This window comes from Sminthopsis crassicaudata, chromosome X, assembly GCF_048593235.1.
Source record: "Sminthopsis crassicaudata isolate SCR6 chromosome X, ASM4859323v1, whole genome shotgun sequence".
Taxonomy (NCBI): Eukaryota; Metazoa; Chordata; class Mammalia; order Dasyuromorphia; family Dasyuridae; genus Sminthopsis; species Sminthopsis crassicaudata.
In genome coordinates this window covers 35,965,904-35,979,689 of record NC_133623.1, presented here as the reverse complement: position 1 = coordinate 35,979,689, position 13,786 = coordinate 35,965,904, and the positions used below count along the sequence as shown (strand labels likewise).

General features: G+C 39.4%; 1 long non-coding RNA gene across 1 annotated transcript in view; it reads right to left on the bottom strand.

Moving 5' to 3' along the window:
- The window catches only part of LOC141548535 (uncharacterized), a 240,185-nt gene that overhangs the window by 120,119 nt on the left and 106,280 nt on the right, over positions 1 to 13,786 (bottom strand). Inside the window, exon 5 of the long non-coding RNA XR_012483993.1 lies at positions 10,006 to 10,166. This is a non-coding gene — a long non-coding RNA (uncharacterized LOC141548535). The remainder of the gene's footprint in view (positions 1 to 10,005; positions 10,167 to 13,786) is intronic.

Genomic DNA, 13,786 nt, shown 5'->3' with positions numbered 1-13,786 from the left:
ACAGTATTAATTTTTTTCTGGTGCTACTCACTTTACTCTGTATCAATTCATCCAGATCTTCCCAACTTTCTCTGAAGTAATAATAATAGAGCACTTTAAAAGAGCTTTACAATCATTACTTCATTTGATCTTCACAACAAACAACTTTTAGAGGTAGGTGCTGATATTTATCCCCGTGGTATAGATGAAGAAACTGAGGCAGTGCTCAAGTGGCTCGCCCAGCTAGGAAATATCCACGACCAAGTTTTCCTAATTCCAGGGTCAGCACTTATATATACTGCACCTAGATGCCCCTAAAAACAAGCCCATTCCCTATTTCTTATAGCATAATGGTATATATTACATCCCTCCACCATAATTTGTGCAGCCATTCTCTCGCGCATGGGCTCACTCACAACACTGGGTATTGTTAGGATTCTTACTAAATCACTGGAAGAGGATAGAGACAATAATTATCTAATTTAGCATGGTTCATAATGATTGATCTGACCCTACAAGGAGATGTTATGGGCCAGAACTTGAAAAAAAAAAGGTACTAAGTGGAATTAAGGAGACGATGGTTAAATCTAATTTAGCACTGATTTAATCCTACAACAAATTATGGTTTCCTTGTGATATAATGATTGCTATGTACTCAAGTGTGCAACATATAAGCAGAAAGCTCTCAGGGCCAAGGGGAACTTCAGGAGGACTTCAGTAGATTCAGACTCAAGATTCATTCCCACTTCCACCTTTGTGCTGGCTGGAGACATCGGGAAGACGAGAGGCTGAAGCTTGTAGAGACAAAGGACTAGCAGCAAGAGCTCTCGGGAACCAAGGAAAAAGGAAGGCCTCCAGAAAACTAGCCGGGCCCCAAGTGAAGGAGATAAGATTTTGGAAGAGACAATAAAGGATTTGGACTTTAACTCCTGGCTGCATTTGGGATTACTGAACTGAACTGAAGCCAAGGTTGCCTCCAGAAGCTCCCCAAGAAACCTGCTCCCAGAGAACCATTACAATTTAGAGAAAAGAACATTCCAGGATATAATACTTTAATGTGAACAATGATGACAGGTAGAAAGTCCAGAGGAGAGCAATCGATATGGTAGAAAGTTTCTAGTTCATTCTATCACTTGCAGGAACTGGGATTATTATCCTGGAGAAGAAAACAGTGGGTAAAAAAGGAGGGTGGACATGAAAGTGTTCTTCAAATATCTGAAGAGTTTTCTTGTGGAAGAGAGACTGAATCGCTCTTTTTGCCCCAGAGAGGAAAATTGGGGGCAATGAGTAAAAGTTGTAGAAGAGGCTAATTGAGGTCTGACATTAAGAAACGCTTCGACAGCTAAAAGCTGTCCAAAAGTACAATGGGCATATTCCCCCTCACCAGAAGGTGCCAAGCATAGCCAAGGATGGGTGTAGACAGGATTCTTTTTCAATATGTGTTAGACCAGATGACCCCTGAGGTCCGAAGTTCTGTGATTCTTAGAATGACAAAGCAGTCAGTCTGAGTGGTGCCCCAGGACTCTGGAGAGGTCAGAAGTCCAAGAGGAGCTGTGAACGAATTGGAATTGGCCTGATTTAAGGACTAGTGCACTCTTGGACACATTAAAGCACCAGAACAAATTGGAGGATGAACTCCATGAATTGCATGGGCTCTACCTTTCCCGTTTCTTACCTAGAGATGCTTGGAGAAAGCCTAATATAAGCACCATTCTCCATATTAATAGCTTGAAGTTCACTGAATAAAAGCTGGTCCCAAGCCAACCCTCCGGGGATTACTGACTGAATTTAGGAAGGTCCAATTCCACAATGATGCTGGGGCAAGAAGCAATTCCATTAGCACAATCGAGGCTTTCTCTTTTTCCCGTGACATGCATCTTTGAAAACCCTTGGCCCAATCCACCCCACCCCCCTGTGCATGTATACACAATATCCCTTTTCCTCCGCTACATATTTACAGCTTTTAGTAATGGGTGCCTACCATAATTCAGGAGTGAGTGATTAGACTGTATTGTAAATGCATACCACTAATGCATGAGTGAAAGCACAGGAGATATTGGGTTTCTTGATACAGATATTTTTATTTGAGATGGATCACTATGTAAGACATGATTTTTCTAAGATGCTAAAAATTTTAAATGTATGACCAATTTCACATTATCTATGGTGTCTATAGCTCATGAATTAGAAAGTAACATTTTTATATGCATGCATTGAGAACTGAATGCAGGGGGAAATGATATAAATAATATCACAATCAATTTTCTCTGAGCACTGATATAAATTGCATTTGGCTACGCTTTCCCCAAATTCAGATTGCATTATCACACCAGAGATTTCTAAGCAGATATCTCTGTATTCTCAAATGAAAAAGGAAATCATCCACTATACTTTAAAGTCTCATCATTTGTTTGATAATGAATTAAAGGAGAGCTTTAGAGGTAGAGTACATAAGAACAGATTTGAAAGGTAAGTGTCTAGATCACTTACAAATTTACTTGACCGCTTACTTTTCTTTATCATTCCTTTGGGATGGGGGGGTGGGTATCGGATAGTATTTTAAATACAAGGAAATCTATGTGATCATTGGTTATGGTTCCTTAGCCCCAACTTTCCTTCATTTTGCTGCTTCAACATGGCAATTCACAACTTGTTGTTGATTCCTGATCTGAAGCAATGAAAGAAAAAACAAACAAACCATAATCTAGAGTGGGGAAAACCCATTGCTATTCCCTGCACAAATGCATATAGGATACTACATCTCAAATTGGAAGGTTCCTCAGAGCCTATCTAACCCACCCCATTGCTATTTTACAGAAGAGGAAACTGAGGCCCAAAGAAAGAAAGGCTTATGTCAAGATCTGAATAAATGAATGAAAAAAGCACTTAGTGCTTATTATTTTCCAAACACCTTACTAAGTACAAATGGATACAAATACAAAAAGTAAAATGGTTCTTACCCTCAAGAAGCTCATATTTTAATATAAGAATAATTAAAGCTATAGACAGCTAAATGCCATGATGGGAAGATTACTGGAGTCTGCAAGACCTGAGTTCAAATTCTACTTTAGACATGACAGATCTTAGGTAAATCATTTAACCTCTCTCTGAACCTTAGATTTTTCATCTCTAAAATGGGGATAATAATAGAACCTGCCTCCTCTAGTGGTTGGGAGGGATGACCTGAGGTAATAAGTACAAAACATTTTATAAGATCACTCACACCCATATGCATGCATGCATACATACATACATATATACATACATACATACAGGATTGTGCTGATTAATATTTAACAACCATCTCTCTAAGAAAAAGTATCCATGATACACTTTTGAGTTTAGTCTGTATTATTAATATTGTATTTGCCACTTTCTTAAGCTTAGAAATCAACAAAATAATAAATCAAGCCCTCATCTGTAGCATTTGCTGATTTCTTAGGTATAAATGCTGACTAAAAATTTAATGATTGGCTCTGGTAAGTCTGTACGAGCTGGCTCCAGCACACCCCTGTATATATTCCAAAATATTCCTAGTAACAGTGAAGAATTGTAAATAAAGTAGATTCCCATCCAGTGAGGAGTAGCTGAACAAATTGGGGTCCATAATGTAATATGTGCAATAGAATAAGAAATAACAAATTTGACAAATTCAGAGAAACACTGGAAGGCATATGAACTGATATAGAATAAATCAGAAAATTGATGGAGAAGAACCAGGAGAACAATATCCATGATTACTAAAAAGTAACCAGACAGTGAGTCATTGAAATGACCAATGTTGGCCCTGGAGAATAAAGAGGAACTGTGTATCCTCCCTTTTCAGGAAGAGATAGGGACTGTCTTGGGGGGAGGGGAAAGAGAGAGGATGAGAAGGGAAGATGTCATTCACTGTCAGAAGCAGCCCTTATATTGGTTGGTTTTGTTTAATATTTTTTTTCTTTTACAAAGCAGAGCTCTGTTGAGGAGAGTGGAAGGGATGTATGTGGAAATGACTACAATGTAAAGATGAAAGACATCAATACAAATCATTATCTTTAAAAAATGGTGCCACTAGTTAGGACATTGTTATGAGCTACCCCCTGGGGGGCGTTGCTGAGAAAGAGAAGGCTGGACAGCTGCCAACTACAGCTGCCTCTGGGGAAAGCCCATTAGATATCCAGACTCATTTAGAACTGTCATTGTCCAGGCTCAGCTGCTTTGGGGCACTTTCATGAAAAGCTGTCACCCACGAAAGAAGTAGTGGACTGCTACTATCAATGGCATTAAGCCATCAGTAGTTCACAGCCATCACAGCTGACAGATCTTGATAGCCCCCAGCCAAGAAGTCATGAGCCAGCCAAAAATATGCCCAGAGATCTCTTCCCCTCACTTTGAAATTGGATTTTCTTTGTCTGGGCTTGTTTCCTGTTCCATAACAAAATAAAAATAAAAAGAGTTGGAAGGGGGGAAAGGCTGAATCAGATGATCTTGAAGGCTCCATCTAGCCCTAAAGTTGTAGACTTTTTATACATGATATCTTCATCATCATCCTCATCATCATCACCCTCCCACCAGAATGGTGACTCTGTCTCTGGAAACACCCTGGGCTCTGAGAGAGGAGGACTTGCATTTCCTTGCCCCAAACCACATGTTCTCAGCCCTTCTCAGCTTCCAGCTCCTAACCAAGCCTTTAAACCATCCCCATTTTTTCCCCATCTGAATTTAAGCTCCTTGAAGGTGAAGACTGTCTTGCTTATTTTTATGTCCCCAGGATTGAGCACACAGGCATCTAAGTGCTTCATAAATACTTGATCATATGCATATATACATAGTCTTTTTTCATTCTTAGTCAGAGTTCCTGTTCATTCAGAGCTGAATGGCAATGATCTTCATCAGTCTTTTTGCTGCTTGTCCATTGTCCTTCAAGGATACTACAATCGAATTTCACCACTTCTCTGATCCTGTACTATACTTTGCATGAATGTGGAGATTTTATACTTAAACTCATTGCCTAGGTAAGTAGAAATCTGGATCTTCTATCTCCGAGATCACTCAACATATATCCTTCTCAACTTGGAATGGCAATCACAGCTATTTGATGGCATGTTGTTGGTACAGTGCTGGAATATCGTGAAAGAGACTTTACTACAGATAATTTGGGTGACTACAAAGGAACATCTTAATGACGCTGCCATGCTCAGGTTTTTCCCTCCCTTCCTCCATAATCCCCGTTCCCGCTAAACTTCCAGACATCAACCCCCTCCTTCCCCTCATCACTGATACAGCCTTTCCATACCTTAATACTCTCTGAACTCCGTAGTTCCAAGAGCCCCACATCCCTATGAGTGACTGGCCTAAAGCCAATTAGTCTTTAGTGTCCTCCCTGTCAGAGATTTGTCTCCATGACCTGGACAGTGAACATAACTGGCCCATAAAGTATGGTCCCGTGGAAAGAATCCAAAGGGCTAGTCCTGGCTCTGCTGCAAATTGGCCTTGCGACTTTGGCCAAGTCACCTCCATTCCTTCCTTTCACTTTCCTGCTGTAAAAATGAAGGCATTAAACAAGTTGTCTTCTAAGGACCTTTCCTGCTCTAAATGATCTATGGACCATGATCTGTGGTCTATACATCACCTTCACCATTTATGTCATCCTCTTATTGAGTACCTGACGGCAGTTCAATCTGAGTTGAAAAGATGCATACATCAACCAGAGAAATGTTCATCCTTTAGAAGCTAGCCTTCCAATTATTCACACAGTAAAAGGCCATTTTGCTTCTTAATATTTGGGGGGAGCCCCAAAACCATGACAAATCCTAATCTCTTCATATTATAGGGGGAACCTAATAAAATCCCTATTCTTGACTGCTTGCTGAATGAATGCATGAATGTTCAGTGACCACAGGCCATCTTGAAACATCACTATTTTATGTAGCCATCTTACAGCTTTCTCCTTGATAACTTCTGACACTCTGTAATGAACTACCTATGTCTAAATATGTAACTAATCAATGCTTAAGTTATTAACCAAAGCCACCCTGTGGCATTTGTGGCACATGGAAATGACACAATTGAACTCTGTAAAAAAATTGTGTTCCCTTTAATCTGGAAACTGTGTTCCCTTTGATCTGTAAAAGAAGGGAGAATCAGAGTCTCAGGCCCTTCTGGGAAAGCATATCTCCCCTGGGGATGGTCCTTCTTTTCCCTCCCTCCCTTCCTTCCTTCTTGCCTTCCTTCCTTCCAGCATGGCCTTTTGTGGCTGCCATTTTCCATCATGCCTCATAATGAATTTTACCTCTGTTAAAGTCAGCATTTTCTCAGTCATTATTTGATAGCTGTGCCTCGATTTTTCAGTCCAAGTATAGAATTCACTTAACTCTATTACATTTCTTCTTTGATTTGGTCCTGTTTTCTAGTCTGTCCAACTTTTCTTGTCCTGACTCAAGTCTACAATGTGTTCGCTATTATTCCCAGACTTCTTTGGTGTGCAAATTTCATAAGCCCACCATCTGTTACATACATTTATTCAAGGTGTCAATTAAAATGATGAGGTGCACGCACACTCTATTGCACATCAAACTTGCCTTCAATTGCAGGTGTTCAACAGTAAAAAGAGCTGTCATAAAACACTGAGTTCCCTATCACTGGAAGGGTTCAAAGTTCAAGGATACAGCAGAGATTAAAAGAGATTCCTTCATTGGATGGGAAATTGGGCTATTGAGTCCCTTTGTGCTTTAAGATTCCTTCATTTTCTATTTTTGAATTTCTAAGTAACAATATTTCAAGTTTTTGAACTCAGTTTTCATTCTTGGTCATCCATAGCATTTCCTTTATTTGCTCTCATACATTCCAAGATGACATGGTCATTTCCTTTCCATAGTTATATCACATCTCCTATCAGTTCTTCATTGTTAACTAAAATAAATCAAGCCAACAGTGTCCTCATTGCTTCTAGAACTTCCTAAGAGAGGAAACATCCAGGAACCCAAATCAAATATTGATCACATGCCTTCTTTAGCAGAACACTGACCTAGCTTAAGTCTCCTGCCCTTCCTATATCTTGTTTCTATGCTCATTTTGTAATCTATATTAGGAAAGTATCTTTCATAACCTAAATCCGTCTGAAGAACTACAGAATATTCCCACAATGATATCATTTCTGCTACCCTCTCCATTTTCCCTTACCCAGATGCTTTCTGACCTACTTTCTCTTACATTTCATGGATTTCCATACATGTAGGTGTATTCTGATATACAATTTATGTTGAGGCTTACTCCCTCCATCCAGTCACCAGGGCAACGTCAGAATCATCCTCTACCCTCCCTCCATTCCCCACCCAGTTCATGCTCCTGTCCCCTACCTTCCACATCTCCTTAGTTACCAAGTCTTAGCTATTCTCCCACCACATTTCTCAGGCCATACACCTCTTTCTAATCACCCAACCACTGACTATCTCATTGCCTCATTTTGTGGACTGCCTCCTAATTTCTCTTCCTACCTCCGGTCTTTCTCCCTTCTCTAATTCATCTTTCATAGTCCTGCCAAAATAATATTCCAAAAGCACAGAAATGACCATGCTTTCTCTCCTAGTCAAAAGGCCCCGATGGTTTCCTATTTCTTCTAGGATAAGATACAAACTAAAAATCATACCAGCTAACACTTATTAATATAACTAACATCAAAGGCTTGCAAAGTTCTTTACATATATTATCTCCTTCTGTCCCAACACATCCTGGGATATAGGTATTATTTGTTTCCCATTTTACAGATGAAGAAAGATGGGGCAGACAGAGGTTGAGTGGGACTCATCTTCCTGAGTTCAAATCCAGTCTAACACACTTAGTAGCTATGTGACTCTAGGCAAGTCACTTTACCCTGTTTGCCTCAGTTTCCTCATCTACAAAATGAGATGGAAAAGGAAACGGCAAACCATTCCAGTATCTTTGCGAGAATACTCCAAATGGGATCACCACAAGTCAGACACAAACAAAAATACCAACATCAATACTTAGAATCCATGCATGTTCCTGGGAAGAAAAAGAACTGGTATATTCCCAATAACTCTGACTTCAACAGTGCCTAAAAATACCAACACAATCCATCTCAGGAGCTGGAAAGAGAAAAATCAAGAAGATGGGTCCTGTAATCTGTGTGTCAACAATGATTGAAAAGAACCCAAACAAGTAATTTGGGGCTGTCAATGCAGAAGAACATGGGCTGCTAGGGCCTTTGTGGTTCTTTCATTTCATAAAAGTGCCATGTGCTGAATGACAAGTATTCCGCTCCTGCTGGTCAATTCTGTCACAGCAAACAACCAGCCAAACTAGTAAAAAAAAAATCACTTTTGTTATTGACTTTTGAAAAGATTCTGCCACTACGGCCATCTCCATCAGGGCTTCCACTAATGTTTAACTTTTCCATCAGTTGTGTGGCACCTTGTAAATATATCCTAATAGCACCAAAAGGAATAGTACTACAGTATACTAGTGCTTTGAAGTGAAAGGACTCTCTTCTGTAATATTTCACCCCATCCCCACTATAGTCGAAACACGATTTTCATGCCCATTTTATAGATGCAGACACTGAGATTCACAGAAGTGATGAGAGTGCCATATAGCAGAATGCTAGACACTCAAGTGCAGGATTTGGGTTTGAAGCAAGGTTATAATACCTTTGTAATCCTTAACAAGTCATTTATACTTTAAAAGCTTCAACTAGGCCTCAGTTTCTCCATCTGTAAGAAAGGATATTAAACTTGATGGCTCCTGAAGTTGCTTCCAACTACAGATGTTCAATTCAGATGCATGAATAAATGACTAAATAAGTATTTACAAAGCAAAACTTCTTATTATGTGTCAAACCCAATTCTTGCCCTCAAAGAGCTTACATTCTAATGGGGTCAGAAAACACACCAAAAGGATCAGAGGGAAGACAGCATGGATCCAGTGAAGTACTTTGGAAATAGCCTGGAAGAAAAATAAAGCAGAATCTCATCCAGGAGAACCCAGGGTCCCAGGATGAGAGTTAAAATTCTAAGGTAGGGGGAAGAAGAGGATGACAAGAGAGCATGCTTTGCAAATAACTAGCCGAGCTGCACATCTAGCCTTAATCCCTCTCCCAGGACTTAATTTCACGTCACTGCCTATGTATTACATATTTCCAATTGGATGTTCCATTGTGATGCCAACCCCCCCAATACTGTTCTCCCTTTCTAACCTTCCTATTTTATGGAGGGTTTCACCAGGCTATTAGTTACACAGCTTCTTCTACTTAGAGACATCCTCATCTCTTTCCGGTCTCTCGTCCTAACATGGCTGCTGAGTCTTGTCAGTTCTGTGTTTCTAACATTCACCCCTTTCCCTCCACTAGATTAGGCCTAGATTATTTTAACAGCCTCCTAATTTGCTTCCCTGACTCCAGTCTCTCTCCCTTCCAAGGGCCTCCACACAGTTATCAACCTGCCATCATGCAAGTTTAGGTCTGCCAATGTTACCTCCTTGCTCACAAAACTCCAGTAATTTCTAACCGCCTTTAGGCCAAAATACATATTCTTCTTCTTGGCATTTAAAGCCTTTCACAATATGACCACAGCCTGCCTTTCCACTATTATCATTTATTATTCTCCTTTATGAACTCTATACTACACACACAAACTGTTCTCGCTATTTCCATCCATGATATTTCATCTCCCACTTTCACAATTTTGCATGGCTATCTCTCAGCCTGCATTGTGCTCTCTCTTGACTTCTGTCTAGTAAAATCCCACTAGATTAGGTTATTAAGATATGTACTTTTGACTTTTAAACCAAAGAGCAACTCACTTTGCAAATATGGTACCACTAGTTAGTGAGAGAATCAGGACTGGAAGCTAGAAGTTCATGTTGCTAATTGTGGGTACTTTTAACTGTCACATTTGGGCAGTTTCATTTTCTCTAGTGGCCCTGCTATTTTTGAATTCTGCATTTTCATATAAACATTTCTTAAGGATCTCATGGATCAAGACTGTTATCAGTGTGGACGTGCCTGTGTAGATTACAATCTCTCACCTTAGTGAAAGGTCTCCATGAATTTCTGTGATCAACCTTCTGGTAATGGGCCTCTTGGGACTGAGATGGGCTGATTCTCAAGTGAAAGCCATATGCTGCTTCTCAGACCTTTTCATCTTGATACAACTTATCAGAGCTGGTGGGAGCTACGATGAGAGAGGCTGAAAAGAAAGAGAAGACCGCATTTTGTAGGACTATTTAAGGACATAAGAACATAACATCAGATCTTGTGTTGGTCAGTTCAGAAATTGAAGGACTGGCAGTTGAGGAATTTGGTCAGTGCCAGAGGAATTCGGTGGTCGTACATGAAACAACAGTGAGCTAATGACTTGTTGTGTGGCAGGACACATGTTATGATGGTGAACTGTGCGTGGAGACCGAATCTGAGAGATTGGATAATGATCTTTGTCCGAGTGCCCCCATCCCCTACCCCAATGTAGTGATATGCTAGCAGGAGAGAGTGGGAATGAGAAAAACGGAGATGAAATTCTGTCTCATAAAGTACAGAATATCTAAATCATGGGTTTTCTGAGTTCTCTTTTCAGTAAAAGATTGCCTAAAGGGACACAGGGTGACCTACAGCATGGGGCATATGTGAGAGTACTGTGACAGAGCGTATGCTCCACTGGCATAGTCTCTCAGAATTCAAGGTCACCTCCATGCCATGTTGAGATATTAGCTGAGGATAAGACAGATTGCTTGTTTTTAAAGAAACCAACTTTTTCAAGAACATTTCCGACCTTTAAATGGGAACATTATATGGTTTTAGAACAGAAGTATGTAGCCATTTTCCCCACAGTTGTACATTTATGTGTTTAACCTTTGCCCTGAGTAGATGTTCAGTTCTTTTATGTTGAAAAAAATCTACTTTGGGGCCCGGTTGATCTAGTTTGGCCAGCTATATTAAACACATAACTGGACAACTGCCAGATTGCCATTCATTTTCCGCTATGGTGTTGAATTGATAAGGAGAATTTATTTATTAGGGAAGAAAACTACATAGAAACTACTAGTTTAATTTTATAAAGAGTCTGGACTGCAAGAAAAAATGATGATAGTGTCAGAGAACGAGTATTTGGCAATTTCCTGGCAATAGTGGAGCCTTTTTTAAATCTCTAAAAGAAGTGTGACATTTTGCTTTGAAAACAAAACGACACAGTTATCAGTTTTCTAACTCATCCTATGTGAATGTCCTTAGATCAAAGCACACTGAACTATTATAACCACCTGAACTATTAAGAATGTACCACAAAAATCTTCAACATAAAGAAGATCCAACTCACTTCCAGTTGATCAATGATGGACAGAGGTAGATACACCCAGAGAAGAAACACTGGGAGTGGAATGTAAATTGTTAGCACTAATATCTGTCTGCCCAGGTTGCATGTACCTTCGGATTCTAATGTTTATTGTGCAACAAGAAAATGATATTCACACACATGTATTGTACTTAGACTATATTGTAACACATGTAAAATGTATGGTATTGCCTGTCGTCGGGGGGAGAGAATAAGGGAGGGGGGGTAATTTGGAAAAATGAATACAAGGGATAATATTATAAAATATATATATATATATATATAATAAAAAAAAAAAAAAAAAAAAAAGAATGTACCACAAATAGTTTTCTATCAGAAAACTTCATCTAGCCAGTGATTTGCTTTTAAAGTAGATTACAGTGAAAAGGAGATGAATGTGCATGTGTGCAGGGGTGGGAAAGGGTAGGGAGATGTATATGTGTGTGTGGGGGTGTGTGTGTGTGTGTGTGTGTGTGTGTGTGTGTGTATTGTGTATGCATGTTCATGGAAGGGTCCTCTAAAATTTAGCAGAAGCAGAAGAAATACTTCAATATTCTAGACATTGACATGGGGGTTCTCCCTCTAAATGTCAAAGGTCTTGATCCATCCATGCTTTCTCATCTTGTGGATTCTAGCTTATTTATTCCCATAAATATAGGCTGTTTACCCATGATGCTGAAAACCTACCTTTAAAAAGCTTAACTATCATGGGGGTAACAAGTACAGTGCACAGACTATCTACCTGTTATCCCTTGTCCTTACTATATGATCAGCCCCCCCTCGTCTTCTGGTCACACATGTCTTTGATGATATTTTTACACCATTTCTTGCTCATAGTTCATTGTTGTTTATATGCTGCAGCCTATTTATATCTGCCATATGTCTTTCTGCTGGCCTTTGGGTGACTCACAATTGTGATTCCTCAAAGATTGTCACATTCCGTGATTCAGAGCCACATAGCACCAACAGAAGAATACTGGTGTTAAAAATAAGAGTATTTGTTTCAAGAAGAATATGGGGGGGGGGGAGGTCATTGAAAGTTCTTCACTATTTCCAAGAAGCAATCCAGTCCCTTCCTTTTCTCCTGTACAATTCTGCACCTGGCTCATTGTCTGGCTATTATATATATATATATATATATATATATATATATATATATATATGTAATCTCCAAGATATATGTACTGATAGCCCAGATCGTAGGCCGTCCCTAGTCTAGACATTAAGCATTCTTTCTCCATTTGTGCTTTTCTCCGTGGAATAGTTGGGTCAAACAATTTTCAGTGCTTGGGAATCTAATTTGGAAAGCTCCATAATGTTCCAGGACTTGATGGAATTCACACAACATCATTGGCAAAAAAAGGAACGGCACATTTTCGCTGGTATATGAATCTCTGTTTCTAATACAAGCTTTTCCCCCCCTTTCAATGAAATACTGAAAATTGATCTCTGAATTTCCTCAAAACTCCCAGCATATACTCACTCCCTATATATAACATGTTCCAGCTGCTCTTCCTATCACTGTCTGCTTTTATGCCATTTCTAATTTCTCAAACAGTACACAAGGGTCCATGATTATCAGGTAATGTCAGTGATAGAGGGGGAAAAGTTTATTATAAAAACAGATTCATATATTGGTAAATATAAAAAATATATATATGTGCTGTTCTTGATATGTAAAGATCATGCACTGAGCTACCACCTGAAGTGCACATGTAGGGAGTCATTTTTCTAATAATGGTGATAGCTATACACTGAACCACCCACATCCACTTATAATTAAATGCAATCTAGACATTTCATTAGTTCGGAACCTTCATTAAGATCAGCCTTAATCATTCTGAACTGAACTAATAAATATAGGTTAACAACTGAAACACACCCATGTACACAATTCTCATTTTAGTCACTGGATACCAGACTATATGGGGAAAACATCATAAGAACTATGGTTTCTAAGCAACTAGTTATTTTATGAAACATATTTCTTCTCAGCCCAACTAGTAATTTAGATAATTCATCTTTACCCTAATCCCACCATGCAGCTAATAACAAATTTGGCTTCTGGGGAACAATGATATTCCAGCATCCTATGAAGCTTGTGAGCTGGAATACAAAGAGATCCCTTGCATCCTAACTCTACTGAGCAGCCGTGTTTGAAGGCGTTGTATGTTTGATCAAGGGCTAGGAAGAGGATAGCTCTTGGCCACACAGAAGCCTTCAGAGCATAATACAGATTTGAGAAAGAAGTTGACAGTTAGGCTCAAGGACATTTAGTTAGAAGAGTTTAAAACTCAAGATTTGATTCATGTGGCTTTTAATGACCCTTCTATGACTTTTGGTGTGCTTTCTTTTTGCTTGTTTTATTTTAGAGAGAAAGAAGTTGAAGCATCTTAGCATGGCACAGTGGAAAGAGAACTAGGAGTGTAGTAAGGAAGCCCAGGTTCTGATTCTACCACCCACACTTATTAGCTGTATGATTA